Source organism: Argopecten irradians, chromosome 9 (genome assembly GCF_041381155.1).
Source record: "Argopecten irradians isolate NY chromosome 9, Ai_NY, whole genome shotgun sequence".
Classification (NCBI taxonomy): domain Eukaryota; kingdom Metazoa; phylum Mollusca; class Bivalvia; order Pectinida; family Pectinidae; genus Argopecten; species Argopecten irradians.
Window position 1 is genome coordinate 34506722 of NC_091142.1, and position 16457 is coordinate 34523178.

Here is a 16457-nt window from a genome sequence, read left to right on the forward strand (position 1 = left end):
GGCCAGCGGCCATCTTGGAATATCAAAATCTTTACGAAAATGTTTGCATGTTGTTCGGCATCAATTAAAACCCCTATAGACCAATTTTGATTGAGATCGGAGACCAAAACCTGAAAACAGGAAGTGGGCCAGCTAAAATTAAGAAAATTTGCCCTTTTGGGACCCCACCCCTTATATATTAGCCCCTAGGGGTCGGACAAGACTCATTTATATAAAATATTATTGTCCTTGCCCAATGATGTTTCACACCAAATATGGATGAAATTCATCCAAGGATGAAGGAGGAGTAGGATTTTAAAGCTAAAATTAAGAACATTTCCCCTTTTGGGGCCTCAGCCCCTAGGGGTCGGACCAGGCTCATTTATATAAAATATGATTGTCCTTCCCCAATGATGTTTCACACCAAATATGGATGAAATCCATCCAAGGATGAAGGAGGAGTAGGATTTTAAAGCTAAAATTAAGAAAATTTGCCCTTTTGGGGCCCCACCCCTCAGCCCCTAGGGGTCGGACCAGACTCATTTATATAAAATATGATTGTCCGTCCCCAATGATTTTTCACACCAAATATGGATGAAATCCATCCAAGGATGAAGGAGGAGTAGGATTTTAAAGCTAAATTTAAGAAAATTTCCCCATTTGGGACCCCACCCCTCAGCCCCTAGGGGTCCGACCAGGCTCATTTATATACAAGAGGCCCATGGGCCTTAACGGTCATGTGACTCATGGCACAAAACAACAAAGTCACAGTATAAAGTATTGGTTAACGATTAATATAAACAATACAATGTAACCCATTCAAGGATTAATATAAGGCGGAGTCAGATTTTAAAGCCAAATTTCAGCAAAGCTCCCATTTTGGACCTCCGTCGTACTATCCCCATGGGTCTTACCTCGATCCTTTATAAAATATGATTGTCCTTACCTAAAGTTCCCCCTTCTGAATCAATTAAAACCCGTATAGACAAATTTCATTGATATCGGAGACTGAAAACAGGAAGTGTGCCAGCGGCCATCTTGGAATACCAAAATCTTTATGAAAATGTTTGCATGTTGTTCGGCATCAATTAAAACCCCTATAGACCAATTTTCATTGAGATCGGAGACTGAAACCTTAAAACAGGAAGTGGGCCAGCGGCCATCTTGGAATACCAAAATCTTTACGAAAATGTTTGCATGTTGTTCAGCATCAATTAAAACCCTTATAGACCAATTTTCATTGAGATCGGAGACCGAAACCTGAAAACAGGATGTGGGCCAACTAAAATTAAGAAAATTTGCACTTTTGGGGCCCCACCCCTCAGCCCCTAGGGGTCGGACCAGACTCATTTATATAAAATATAATTTTGTTTCCCCAATGATGTTTCACACCAAATATGGATGAAATCCATCCAAGGATGAAGGAGGAGTAGGATTTAAAAGCTAAAATTAAGAAAATTTGTCCTTTGGGGGCCCCATAGCTGCAATATTGTAGCTCAAAAGACTTTTTGACAGAGAATGGTGTCGTCTTTAGAGCTACAATTGGTGCCTATTACTGCTAATGGAGCAAAGTAATGATTATGCAAACCATTATAAAACGTTTGTTTGCATTTTTATCGTACTTGTTTGATATCGCTTACCTACTAGGCAATAAAACTGAACCACATAAAATATCAAATTCTCATCGAGGCATTATTTTTTTACATAATACATATGAAGGTCTTTCTGAAGGGAATTTATACGGTAAGTCCACAAATTGTGAATTTGACGTCTTGTGAGCGGTACGGTAGATATTAAGAATGGTAGTTATGTTTGTTTTGGACAAAAATAATATGTAAATGCATGTATACGCATAAAATAATTGGAAACCTACAAAAAAGTATAGAAAACTATGCCCGAGTGATTTTCGGAGGCAGTGCTCCACTACGACACATAGGGACCAATTCGTACCCGGCCGAAAGGTATAGTAGGCCGGGTACGTATATTCGTTCTAGGGGCCCCACATCTCAGCCCCTAGGGGTCGGACCAGGCTCATTTATATATAAAATATGATTGTCCTTCCCCAATGATGATTTACACCAAATCTAGATGAAATCCATCCAAGGATGAAGGAGGAGTAGGATTTTAAAGCTAAAATTCAGAAAATTTGCCCTTTGGGGGCCCCACATCTCAGCCCCTAGGGGTCGGACCAGGCTCATTTATATAAAATATGATTGTCCGTCCCCAATGATGTTTCACACCAAATATGGATGAAATCCATTCAAGGATGAAGGAGGAGTAGGATTGTAAAGCTAAAATTAAGAAAATTTGCCCTTTTGGGGCCCCACCCCTCAGCCCCTAGGAGTCGGACCAGGCTCATTTATATAAAATATGATTGTCCTTGGCCAATGATGTTTCAAACAAAATTTGGTTGAAATCCGCTTAGCGGTTAAGGAGGAGTAGCGTTTTAAAGGAAAAAGTTTACGCACGACGGACGGCGCACGACGAATCACGGATGACTATAGGTCATCCTGACCCTTCAGGTCAGATGAACTAAAAATATGATTGTCCTTCCCCAATGATGTTTTACACCAAATATAGATGTAATCTATTCAAGGATGAAGGAGGAGTAGGATTTTAAAGCTAAAATTAAGAAAATTTGCCCTTTTGGGGCCCCACCCCTCAGCCCCTAGGGGTCGGACCAGGCTCATTTATATAAAATATGATTGTCCTTCCCCAATGATGTTTCACACCAAATATGGATGAAATCCATCCAAGGATGAAGGAGGAGTAGGATTTAAAAGCTTAAATTAAGAAAATTTGCCCTTTTGGGGCCCCGCCCCTCTGCCCCTAGGGGTCGGACCTATCTCATTTATATAAAATATGATTGTCCTTCCCCAAGGATGTTTCATACCAAATATGGATGTAATTCACTCAAGGGTTTAGGAGGAGTAGGCTTTTGTATAAATAGTTTTACGCACGACGCACGGCGGACGGCGCATGACGACGGACGAAACACGATGACAATAGGTCATCCTGACCTTCGGTCAGATGACCTAAAAAAGTATATCAATTACCTCCTGTGGGTACAGGGCGCCCGAGGGTGGGGGGGGGGGTTTGTTACGAAATATTGAGGACCTATGCCACTGATGAATGAACTTTTCCAACGTTGGACATTTTTATTTTGCTATAATTAATATCGATGCTGCTATCGTTTGTGCGATGCGATGATATGAGATGAGGAGGTTTTGCCGAGTAATTTCGGTTTTCCCTGTCGACACCAAAATAAAACTTGTATTGTAAGATAGTGACCGTGTATTTTGTTTATCCTGTAACTTTTTCATTGTACATACAAAAGATGGTATTCAAAACGAAAGCAAATTGCCTGTTATTTACACGATTTTGCTCAAAGTGAAACGCTTCTTTAATGATAAAGAAAAGATGCATTCACTAAACCAAATTATTATTTTTCTGGATTTTTTGACACTTCTCATTGGTCAAATACACGCCACGTGATCACCGATAAAAAACTATATTGCACGATTTTTCCGGAAGTAGTTTATAGAAAAAAGTATATTGCACGGTTATTTTTAGATAACGTTATCGTCTACGTTACCAAAACGCTTCGTGTTCCTGGCGCTTTGAAACAAACGCTTTGATGACCTGAGTTTGAAGCGTAACCACAAAATGTGACAGACGACGTTGATTGTTTCGGTTTCTAACAAAGATGATGATGACTTCCAGCTGATGACTACAGTTTAAGCTTTTAAAGTTTCAATATAAACACGGTAGGAGAGTAGGAAATAATCGAATAACATTCATTAAGCGTCTGGAGCCATTGAATAGTGAATACGTTTGATATTTATTTTTAAAATTCCACCTAGGCTACTTACAACATTAGGCCTAGGCTAATCCTACTGTATGTATACGATTTTTATTTTACGGAATGGAGTACTAGGCATAAGATAATGTATCTTAATGTCAATCTGAATCTGTTAATGTATGTTTGACGTCGAAGTGTATTATTTCAACGGAGAACAAACTATACATTTAATTGACTGTGTCCTTAAGACATAGAGCTACATGTATAATGGAGTACATGTGCATGCTACAAACACGAATGCTGCGGGTTCATGTAATAAAAGTTTGAAGGGCATCAATTGATACTGTTTAATATGTTGTTTTTGAATTATACTTGTTACAAAATCAAATGATTGTAACTGTCATCACGAAGCAGAATTTACAATGCGATGCTCATTTAGTTTCACACTCATTTCAAAATGGAAAAAAATCCAGAAAAATAATAAAACAATTATAGCATTTTGATTTCGGTCAATACATGGTTATATCGACCACAGAAAAAATATCGACCTCGGACTACGTCCTCGGTCAATATTTTTTCTTTGGTCGATATAACCATGTATCGACCTCATCAAAATGCTATATTTGTATATGAGTGTGATTTCGAACTCCTTTTTACTACCGTGGGAAATATGTAAGCGACGTCATTCCGGTGATTATGACGTCACTGTTTGGCGGGACTGACTGCCGTTTCATTCACTCCTACTAAAAGTGACGTCACTGGAATGTTCGGGATCAAGTCATCAAATTTAGAAATTGAATCAAACGAAAGAAATTAAACATCTATTTACTGACATCGTACAAATTTTCCTATTGAAACTATGACAGGAAATTCTTATTATCCGGTTTCGAACTCTGTGCCCAACTAATGTCGATATTAGTGCTGAAAATGCATTGTGTCTTGATATTGTTCCGCTTCTTTTGTTTACTTTAAATTCGTAAAATGAACTTAACCCGTGAAGGGCGTCAGAACGCTTGTTTTCAAGGTGAATAAACACCGTAGTGATAAAGACCTTCCAAGTGAATATTTGCATCAGGGAAATAGGGACACAAAAAGACGATTTTCTTCAAAAGGAAGTAAGTTACACTACATTAATTTCGCTGGAACACTTAAAAAATCGTTCTGATTTCAGAACAATTGGAATTATGAAGATATCTCTTACAGTATTTTTTTTATTATTATCATATATAATGTAAGTTAATTATTATGTCCCCCAAACGAAGTGGGGGGACATATTGTTTTTGCTCTGTTTCTTATTATTATTATTATTCTTTTTATTCTTATTTCTTCCGCCGCGCGGGTTTCCGCAGCTTTTCTCAGAAACTACTGGGCTGATTATCAATAAACTTCACATACATACTCATTAAGGTGTGGGATTGTGCATAAAGATTTTTTTTCCCAACCAGAAGTCCAAGATGGCCGCCAGGCCCAATTTCCTGTTTTCAGGTTTCAGTCTCCGATCTCAATGAAAATTGGTCGATGGGGGTTTTAAGGGATGGCGAACATCATGAAAACATTTTCGTGAAGATTTTTGGTATTCCAAGATGGCTGCTGGCCCACTTCCTGTTTTCAGGTTTCGGTCTCCGTTCTCAAAGAAAATTGGTATGTGGGGGTTTTAAGGGATGGCAAACAACATGAAAACATTTTAGTATTCCAAGATGGCCGCTCGCCCACTTCCTGTTTTCAGGTTTCGGTCTCCGATCTCAATGAAAATTGGTATATAGGGGATTTAAGGGATGGCGAACATCATGCAAACATTTTTTGTAAAGATTTTGGTATTCCAAGATGGCCGCCGGCCCACTTCCTGTTTTCAGGTTTCGGTCTCGGATCTCAAAGAAAATTGGTCTGTAGGGGTTTTAAGGGATGGCGATTAACATGCAAACATTTTCGTAAAGAATTTTGTATTCCAAGATGGCCGCTGGCCCACATCCTGTTTTCAGGTTTCAATCTCCGATCTCAATGAAAATTGGTCTATAGGGGTTTTAAGGGATGGCGAACAAGATGCAAACATTTTTGTAAAGATTTTGGTATTCCAAGATGGCCCTCTTCCTGTTTTCAGGTTTCGGTCTCTGATCTCAATGAAAATTGGTCTATAGGGGTTTTAAGGGATGGCAAACAAGATGCAACCATTTTTGTAAAGATTTTGGTATATGGTCGCTGGCCCACTTCCTGTTTTCAGGTTTCGGTCTCCGATCTCAATGAAAATTGGTCTAAAGGGGTTTTAAGGGGTGGCGAACATCATGAAAACATTTTCGTGAATATTTTTAGTATTTCAAGATGGCTGCTGGCCAACTTCCTGTTTTCAGGTTTCGGTCTCCGATCTCAAAGAAGGGATGGCGAACAACATGCAAATATTTTCGTAAAGATTTTACTATTCCAAGATGGCCGCTGACCCACTTCCTGTTTTCAGGTTTTGGTCTTCTATCCCAATGAAAATTGGTCTATAGGGGTTTTAAGGGATGGCGAACATCATAAAAACATTTTCGTGAATATTTTTGGTATTCCAAGATGGCTGCTGGCCCACTTCCTGTTTTCAGGTTTCGGTCTCCGATCTCAAAGAAAATTGATCTGTAGTGGTTTTAAGGGATGGCAAACAACATGCAAACATTTTTGTAAAGATTTTAGTATTCCAAGATGGCCGCTAGCCCACTTCTTGTTTTCAGGTTTCGGTCCCCGATCTCAATGAAAATTGGTCTATACGATATTTAGCGAACAATATGCAAATGTTTTCGTAAAGATTTTGCTATTCAAAGATGGCCGCTGGCTCATTTCCTGTTCATCAGGTTTCGATCTCCGATCTCAATGAAAATTGGTCTACAGCGGTTTTAAGGGATGGCAAACAACATAAAAAGATTTTCGTAAAGATTTTTGGTATTCCAAGATGGCCGCTAGACTAACTTCCTGTTTTTATATTTTGGTCTCTGATTTCAATAAAAATTAGAATATAGGGGTATTAAGGGATACTGATCAATATGATAAAAAAATTATAAGATTGTCGCTGGGCCAACTTCCTGTTTTCAATTTTTCACCAGCAATTCATTGAAAATTGGTAAATGGGGGTTTTCACTTAAAATTTACGCGGATTGAAAATGATTACAATATTAAAATTCCACAGTTGAAAATTACTTCTTTTTGTTCACAAAATTCTTCTCCTAGACTGTTTCAAGTTGAAATGATACATGCATGCTGACATTCTGTAAAAAATAAGGAAACAATAAATGTATTAACAGAGTAATTACTGAAAAGGCTAATATCATATAATCAAACATTTTAATCATAAATATCAATACCAGCTTAGAGGAAATCAGTCCTCCTGTTCTTACATGTAAGTGTTTTGTCCTTCATAAATTGATCGTAATATAGCAGTTGTTATATAATGTGCACAAAGAAGTATAAATATACACACGTACATTTGTATGCATGGGTACAGTGGTAAATTAATAAATAAGTTATACAGAAAATGATGGTGCTGATCATGAAAAGCGTAAAGTCTATGTTGTTGAGTAAAAAGTTAAAAAACTAACAGTGTTTACACCCTACGATGTAATCGCACTAAAAACAGTTATCATGTGGGCTTTTGTGCGATTGCATTTGCAAGACTGTGCCAGGTGGTAGAGATTAGTTCCGCTCGAGTGATCACACAATGCAAGTGAGAGTAGGGAATATGTTTATGTAAGTTTTAATTGCTAATCTCTGATGCTTGTTGGTAAAATATAACTCAGGAAAATTGCTAAACATTTCTTAGATTGAAACAGCTTTTTAAGTGCCGTTTTACGGAAGAATATGAAAAAGAAATTGGCATTTTCGTCGATCTAGTAGTCTAAACAAGAGGCCCAGAGGGCCTGTATCGCTCACCAGGTTTGTAATGCCAAATAATGTTCTGATTACAAGTTCATTGTTTCTTTTTTGAAGGAATTTTAATATTAACCTCTAAATCCCCTATTGGGCCCCACCCCTCCTGCCCCCAGGGGGTCAGAGCCAAAATTTATAAAAGTTCTGTTCCCCTTCCCCCAAGGATGTTTATGGCCAAATTTGGTCACAATCCAAGCAAAACTCTAGGACAAGTAGCGATTTAAAGGATTTACCTCTATTTCCCCTATTAGGCCCTGCCCCTCCTGCCCCCGGGGGATCAAAAGCCAAAATTTGTACAAGTTCTGTTTCCCCTCCCCCAAGGATGTTTGTGACTAAATTTGGTTACAATCCATGCAAAATTCTAGGACAAGTAGCGTTTTAAAGGATTTACCTCTATTTCCCCTATTGGGCCCCGCCCCTCCTGCCCCCGGGGGTCAGAGCCAAAATTTATACAAGTTCTGTTCCCCTTCCAAAAAGGATGTTTGTGGCCAAATTTGGTTACAATCCATGCAGAACTCTATGACTAGTAGCGATTTAAAGGAAATGTTGACGGACAGACGGACGGACGGACGCCGCGCCATGACATAAGCTCACCGGCCCTTTGGGCCAGGTGAGCTAAAAATATCACTTCAAGTTATATGAACATTCCATATATGATTTATGTCATTCGGCCAAAAATTTACTTTGTACAGTGGAACCTCCCGAAACCGATCATGGTCGGTGCATATAATTTCGGCCGGTTTAGAGAGGGTTCGGTTTGGAGAAGTGAACCGAATACCGATCATCACGATCCGGATTTAATCGATCGGAAGTCGTTTTTTACATTAGTGCACCGCATGTATGCCTAGTGTTCGTTAAAACCGACCGATATTGATTGTTAATGTGAATGTTATCACAAAAGAGAAAATCATACGTTTAAAAGGAATGGATTACAGCAAACTTGACTTTGTTACCGCTTATAAATGTAGTTTAGTTAGTTGCGTGAATGTTCTTTGGGATGTGTTCTCGTCTGCAACCTACATACGACCGATCGCTTCCGGTTACGTCAAGAATCAAATTATATGGTCTAATTACACGATGATCAGTCGATGCCGGTCATTATATGACATAGTCATTTTCTAAAACAATACATGGCTTCGGCTTCTTCATACAGATAATTTACGTTATCCGACAACTACAAATGTAAATAAAAAAAACCTGTGTAATTTGAATACGAAACTTTCTCTTTATTACTAGCTCTGCTTGTTTTCCTACAGTAAACAAACCGCGTGCACATGGTAGACCTTCGTTAGATATCTAAACAATAGGCATGATTAAATAATTACACCACCATATCGGGTATAATTACCGTGTACCTATACCTATAGCTTTTACACCTGTATACATGCCCCAGGACATGGCATGCGACAACTATGGTACAGGTACGTGTGTATTTCACGGTCGGTTGATCAGACCTCAATACAATCTATCGGTGTCGCTCAGGTAAGGCCGGTTTTCAGAAGTGTATTTTAGTTACATTTGACTATTCCGATTTTAAAATCGGTCCGGTATTCGGAATTGGGAGGGATCGGTTTTGGGAAGTTTTATATACTATTAATAAAGAGGAATTCATTCCGTACATGACATCCATGTTCGGTTTCTAGAGGTGATCGGTTTTGAGAAGGTTCGGTTTTGGGATTTACTTCGTATTACCTAGTTTACGGATGTATTCTGCTGAGGGGTCAACAATTTCTTGGAAATACAGTTTTTTTACTTATGACTTTTCTGAAAGAGGGGTTATTGACAAACAAAAAAATGCAATAAAAAATATATGTTGGTTTGCTTGTTTTTTCTCTATAGCTTCTTGAATATGCCTACTTATTTAAGCTTTTTTCATCAATTTTCCATGAAAAATTATATTATGAACAATAATTCTTAAAATAAAAAAATATAAGTATCAGGTTATTTTTCTTCTTCTTCAAAATGATTCATGACTATGTCACTGACAAAGTTTGAGCACAACATTGACAATGAAAATGCATGTATTGCCATTTGTTTCATATTTTCATCCGGGAATGATTGATCATGTAACGCATGATTCAAATACATTATTTAAGCTTTTAAACTAAACTTTATCCAAATTGTTGTAAATTCATCTTCTCCAATTTTTTTCATGTGATAAAAGAGACCTAAATGAACAAATACTCGAAAAAAAATAGATTGGTGTTGAAACTTTTGAAATAATGATGAAAAAAGAGAAAACAAAAAAAATTACAGAGTTATCTCCCCTGGCCCGATTTACCAAATACATTGCTATTCATATCTATTTGGGGTGCTTCTAAATTAATGCAAACATAGCAACAAACATTTTTTATTCTTCCAAAATGGTAATAGTATATAGTTAATTATTTTTTTTTCAAAATTTATATTGTTTTTCAGAAACAAATAGATGACATTGAGAATCATATATAATAATAAATTTTGCCACTTTTAAAGTTATATGGTCTATAACTTTCGCTCTTTTGGTCATAGTGAAAACTGTTTAAGTGTTATACATATTTTTCTCCGTCTGCCTGAGGTTTAAACTTTCTAATTTTACCACTTTTTATAAAGTTGCAGCACTGGGAGTATCTTTAATTATAAAAGTAAAAAATCTTTTTAACGTGTACAAGTGAAGAATAGGCTTGAAAGATTCCGAACTCTTCCGAACATCGTCGCGACAATCTCGAAGTAAAACGAGAGTTGTGAAACCAAGTGAAAATATCAACAATTTTTTATAAACAAAACATGTGGTCGACCTCATCAGACTCTATCTACAAAGAAAATAATGCTCGCACATTACAACATTTTACGGTAATGTTTAAATTGGATGTTTCAAATACTCAATCTGTTGACATATACCAGCATGATTTGCTCATATAGGCCAGAAGGAAAACGTAAACAAACTCATGTGTGTTTACGCTAGTTACCTGGCTCACCACGTGCAGGTTGTGTCGAACGTCAGTCACGTGATACAATTAGGAATCCGACAAAACCCAAAGTCACTGAACATGGCGGTGATTGAAGGCGCTTTATTCAAAACCAGGAATATATGATTCCAAGATTTCGGCTCTGTTATAGGCCAACATATGCTTTTGGGGAGCTTAATCATCAAGTTACATGTCAATGTTTAAATATCAAATGTTTAAGTTACATATCGTTACAGTGAAATTAGCAGCAATACAACTTTAACATGACTGACAGAACCACAAAGTACAGGTCTTAGTTATAATATTCATATTTATTTTACATACTTGGAATTAGGTAAGTATGTAGAATAAATTAATGTAAAAAAATGTCTCTGTATATATATATATTTTTTTAAATTTCACCTATATGTATTTACCATTTTATTGTTTGCACAAGAAGAATGAATGGTGTAATGCCATAACTATTTAAAATGTCGGAGAAGAAATATACATTTTAAATATGACGTGAATAGTGAATATAAGTTGTATATTTTTTTTATAAATCATTAGAATTCCATTTCACATCTGCTTCAGACTTCTGTATCCAGTTCATTAGTATACATTAATAATTAATCAATGTATGTTTAATTTTCTCCGCCTTACAGCTAACAAGTATATACCAGGAATATGTAAAGACCCATCAATCATGACACAACAAAGGTGCTAGCAAGAAATTTTGTTGTTATTTTTTTTATATATAATATCTATATTTATATATGTACATTGTGTGTGAATGGTACTATATATCAGTGATTTTGCACCAGAAATTGCCTTCATTGGCAGGAATAAGAAATTTAATCTAGACTATCCCTATACATGTGTAATGATTCTGGATCGGTATTAGGTACAGTAGTTTATCTGTAAATTTGAGATCCAAGATTGGAACCCATGTCTTGTCATGTATTTGTCTGCTCCTCTTACATTACACATGTACAGTTCATGTCTATATATCCAACATGAAAGAAGCTAACACAGTACTGCATTATTGATTTTTATTTATTTCACATAATAGAATTTCACCTGATAACATACACCAGGTATATATGCTTCTATATATGTATATATTTTCACATTATGTGTATGTCCAAGAAAATTTTACGCCATTATGATAAATTGATTGTTAAGAGTACCAAAACTGTTTTTGGTCACAGAATTTTCATTTCCTCTTGTACACACATGTTGAACACAAAGCTCCTGGAGTGGTTCCTATTCGAAAAATACTGTGATGTGCCTGCAGCCATTCTGTAAAAAAATATGAGAACATACATGCACACATATGTATATCATGTAGGCATTCCATGTGCCATAAATATGATTTGTTACTTTCATAAATTTTACAATATTGGTTCAGAAAAAAGAAGAGATGAACAAGTTTCCATTCTTTTCTTAATACCCTAACCTAGTATCATTTATAAATTAAAGACCTTAATTTGATAAATGAATGTGTGCGTATTGTACATGTTCCCAACTGTAGGCCTACTTGAACTGTATGTGTGGAGAGGCTGATGGGGATACTACCTGTGTGCATTGTACAATATTTTAGCTATAGAATAAGTAAGTGTTTTACACATTGTTAATAGAATGCATTTGATAATTGCGTTTATAGATAATGTAATAAAAATATAAATTTACTTACATATACAATGACTCTATTTACTGCCGTCAGCTGGAAGATCTTGCCACTTTGAATAACTTGTTAGTCTAAGATATTCTGAAGAGTGTGATCAGTCAGTATTACGTATTAGTACTTAGAGGCAGTTACGTGATATCGATGTAAGACAGGGCTCATTTTCCGCCCCATTTTTAGGGGCCGCGGTGGCCGAGTGGTTAAGGTGTCTCGACATATTACCACAAGCCCTCCACCTCTGGGATGCGGGTTCGAATCCCATGTGGGGCAGTTGCCAGGTACTGACCGCTGGTCGGTGGTTTTTCTCCGGGTACTCCGGCTCTCCTCCACCAACAAACCTGGCACATCCTTACATGACCCTGGCTGTTAAAGTTTATAATCACGTATATATCATGTTTATGATCAGAACGTCAAGCTCCTGAGGTGAAAATAACTAAAATGTTTTAAAAGTATGATTTAGTGGTAATCTCTGAACGTGCTTTAGTAATATGATATTTATACATGTGCTTATGAAATTATCAATAATTATGGATGTGGTAAATATTCATACCTTATTAACTGCCGTTAGTTTTAAGATTACGCCACCTTGGACATTTACAAAATGTTCACCGTCTGCCACGTGCTATTTTATCAGTAGACCAAGTTTTCTTCCATTGTAGTTTTACGTCATCCTGAACTCATCGGGTATTATCGGGAGAATCTATTCCCGAGGAGTTCCAGATGAAGGCCATGTGCCATAACACAGCCGTGATAAATGCATCTCAATTTCGCGATGAAAAATGTATTTGCTCCGAGATAAATTTGATTCAAATTACAAAATTCATTATGGTATCAATTTTGATGTTTGAGGTGAAATATTGATTTCATTTTTTTCCGTTGCGGGATAACTGTCACTGGGAGTAAACGTCTGGTGGAACCAGCTTCGGAGCGAAGCATTTTTGGGACGAAACTTCTTCATTCATTGTAAACACCATTTTGGGGACGAAAAGTCTAGATACTTTTGTAAACAATTCAGAACAGAAGATCTTTTGGATGGTGTTATATAGTAAGGATATGAAAGACGTAATATACTATTCCTATTTCAACGTTACAGATACGCTTATTTCAGTAACTTTCATATTCAAAATTTGATATTTAAAATTCCCGGAAAATCAAAGTTGTTGAATACACTGCCGCTAAGAGCGCTAGTAATCTGCGAGCAATTTCTAAGCAAATCATATTGAGGGAATTGACTGTAAGATAATTTTGCAACCACGATCACAATGACGAGGTGGCCCTCGCCAAAAACTTGAGGTTGAAAATATGAAGGAGCATACTCTAGTGGCACAGACTTATCTGTGACTTTGTTAACAATTTTGGTAGAGTCTTGAAAGTTCTGATCACCAAGGAGCCACTTGTAAGTGCTAGAAATGCACGATACAGATATAAACAGTACCTTGACGAAGAGAAGGAAATGATTTTTTTTTGTTTGTTTGTTTGATTACTTAACGTCCTATTAACAGCTATGGTCATGTAAGGACGGCCTCCCATGTATGTGGTGTGTTGCGTGTATGTTGTGCGAGGTGCATGTTTTAGGAGACTGCGGTATATTCATGTAGTGTCTTCTTGTATAGTGGAACTGTTGCCCTTTTTATAGTGCTATATCACTGAAGCATGCCGCCGAAGACACCAAGCAACACACCCCACCCGGTCACATTATACTGACAACGGGCGAACCAGTCGTCCCACTCCCTGTTTGCTGAGCGCTAAGCAGGAGTAGAAACTACCACTTTTATAGACTTTGGTGTGTCTCGGCCAGGGGACAGAACCCAGAGCCTTCCTCACAGGGGCGAACGCTCAACGCAAGGCCAAAAGTGAGGCGGTGCCAAGGAAGGCATTAGGAAAGATAAAGTCAGTTAGGAAGAAAAGAAAAGATAATGAAAAGCACAGAGGAACAGAAGAGAAAAAGGAAATGTCTAAAGGGAAGAAGTGGGGAATTTGAGGAAATAATTCAAACAAAATAAAAAGGACCATGAAACTTTTATTAACTCAGCTGATACATATGCCTTAGAGCAGAGAAAGAAGGAAACCTATCGCTTATATCGCATTCAAACAGCTTGAGGGAAAAGGCGGAAACAGAAAAGTCTCTTGATAAGATTTTGCAGCCAAAATTAAAAATTTAAAGGACTGTTGAATCATTCCTTGGATAGTTGTTTGGATGTATAATCCTATGAAAATTAAACTGAAAAGTTGCTTGATAATTACAAAGCAATTCTAAATTGTTTTGTTATTTTATTTTATTTGTAGTAGTAAATGTGAAGCATTGTCACTTAATTGAATTTCTGTAGTACGGATTGAAGACAGTATTTGTTTGTTTGTTTGTTTGATTTATTAACGTCCTATTTACAGCTATGGTCATGTAAAGACGGCCTCCCGTGTATGTGGTGTGTTGCGTGTATGTTGTGCAAGGTGCGTGTTTTGGGAGACTGCGGTATATTCATGTTGTGTCTTCTTGTATAGTGGAACTGTTGCCCTTTTTATAGTGCTATATCACTGGAGAATGCTGCTGAAGACACCAAGCAACACCCCCCACCCGGTCACATTATACTGACAACGGGCGAACCAGTCGTCCAACTCCCTGTATGCTGAGCGCTAAGCGGGAGCAGAAACTACCACTTTTATAGACTATGGTGTGTCTCGGCCAGGGGACAGAACCCAGAGCCTTCCTCACAGGGGCGAACGCTCAACGCAAGGCCAGAAGTGAGGTAGTGCCAAGGGAGGCATTAGGAAAGATAAAGTCAGTTAGGAAGAAGATAAGATCCTCAATTTAGTCGCCTCTTACGATAATGCAATAGGGGCAGCAGATACAATTCTTAAGCCTTACCTGCAGGGCGTCTGATGTTACACACTATACAAAATCCTACATATGTTTTGTGATGTGACACTCCATTACCACGGTATCCATATGGACAATTTGGCAAATTAAATCGGTTACACCTACTGACTTAAATGCATTAAATTGTATGTCATAAAATTAGAAAATAGTGCTAGCAGTAAATTTTTGTCAACTTCGAATTTGAAAAGGAAATTGCTCCAAAATTTTAAGTAATATTCTTGTTCTTGTTGTAATAAAATAAAACATTGATATCATATATGTTAGCAGAAATACACAGAGACACGTAAGTTCACTTCGTGTGTAATTTATTTACTGTAGAATCAAAACGAAATGAACACTTATGATTTTTGCTGTTTCTTTGTCCAATTGTCACACGGGTTGGATTGAGGAAGTACCCGGGTCCAAAAATGCGTTTGTTTGTTTGTTTGATTTATTAACGTCCTATTAACAGCTATGGTCATGTAAGGACGGCCTCCCATGTATGCGGTGTGTTGCGTGTATGTTGTGCGAGGTGAGTGTACTGGGAGACTGCGGTATGTTCGAGTTGTGTCTTCTTGTATAATGGAACTGTTGCCCTTTTTATAGTGCTATATCACTGAAGCATGCCGCCGAAGACACCAAGCAACACACACCCCACCCGGTCACATTATACTGAAAACGGGCGAACCAGTCGTCCCACTCCCTGTATGCTGAACGCTAAGCAGGAGGAGAAACTACCACTTTTATAGACTTTGGTGTGTCTCGACCAGGGGACAGAACCAAGAGCCTTCCTCACAGGGGCGAAAGCTCAACTCAAGGCCAAAGTGAGGCGGTGCCAAGGGAGGCATTAGGAAAGATAAAGTCAGTTAGGAAGAAGAGAAAAGATAAGATCCTAAATTTAGTCGCCTTTTACGATCATGCAATAGGGGCAGCAGGTACAATTCTAACGCCCTACCTGCACCTGCATACAAAATCCTACATATGTTTTGTGATGAAACACTCCATTACCACGGTATCCACATGGACAATTTGGCAAATTAAATCGGTTACACCTACTGACTTAAATGCATTAAATTGTATGTCATAAAATTAGAAAATAGTGCTAGCTGTAAATTTTTGTCAACTTCGAATTTGAAAAAGAAATTGCTCCAAAATTTTAAGTAATATTCTTGTTCTTGTTGTAATAAAATAAAACATTGATATCATATATGTTAGCAGAAATACACAGAGACACGTAAGTTCACTTCGTGTGTAATTTATTTACTGTAGAATCAAAACGAAATGAACACTTACGATTTTTGCTGTTTCTTTGTCCAA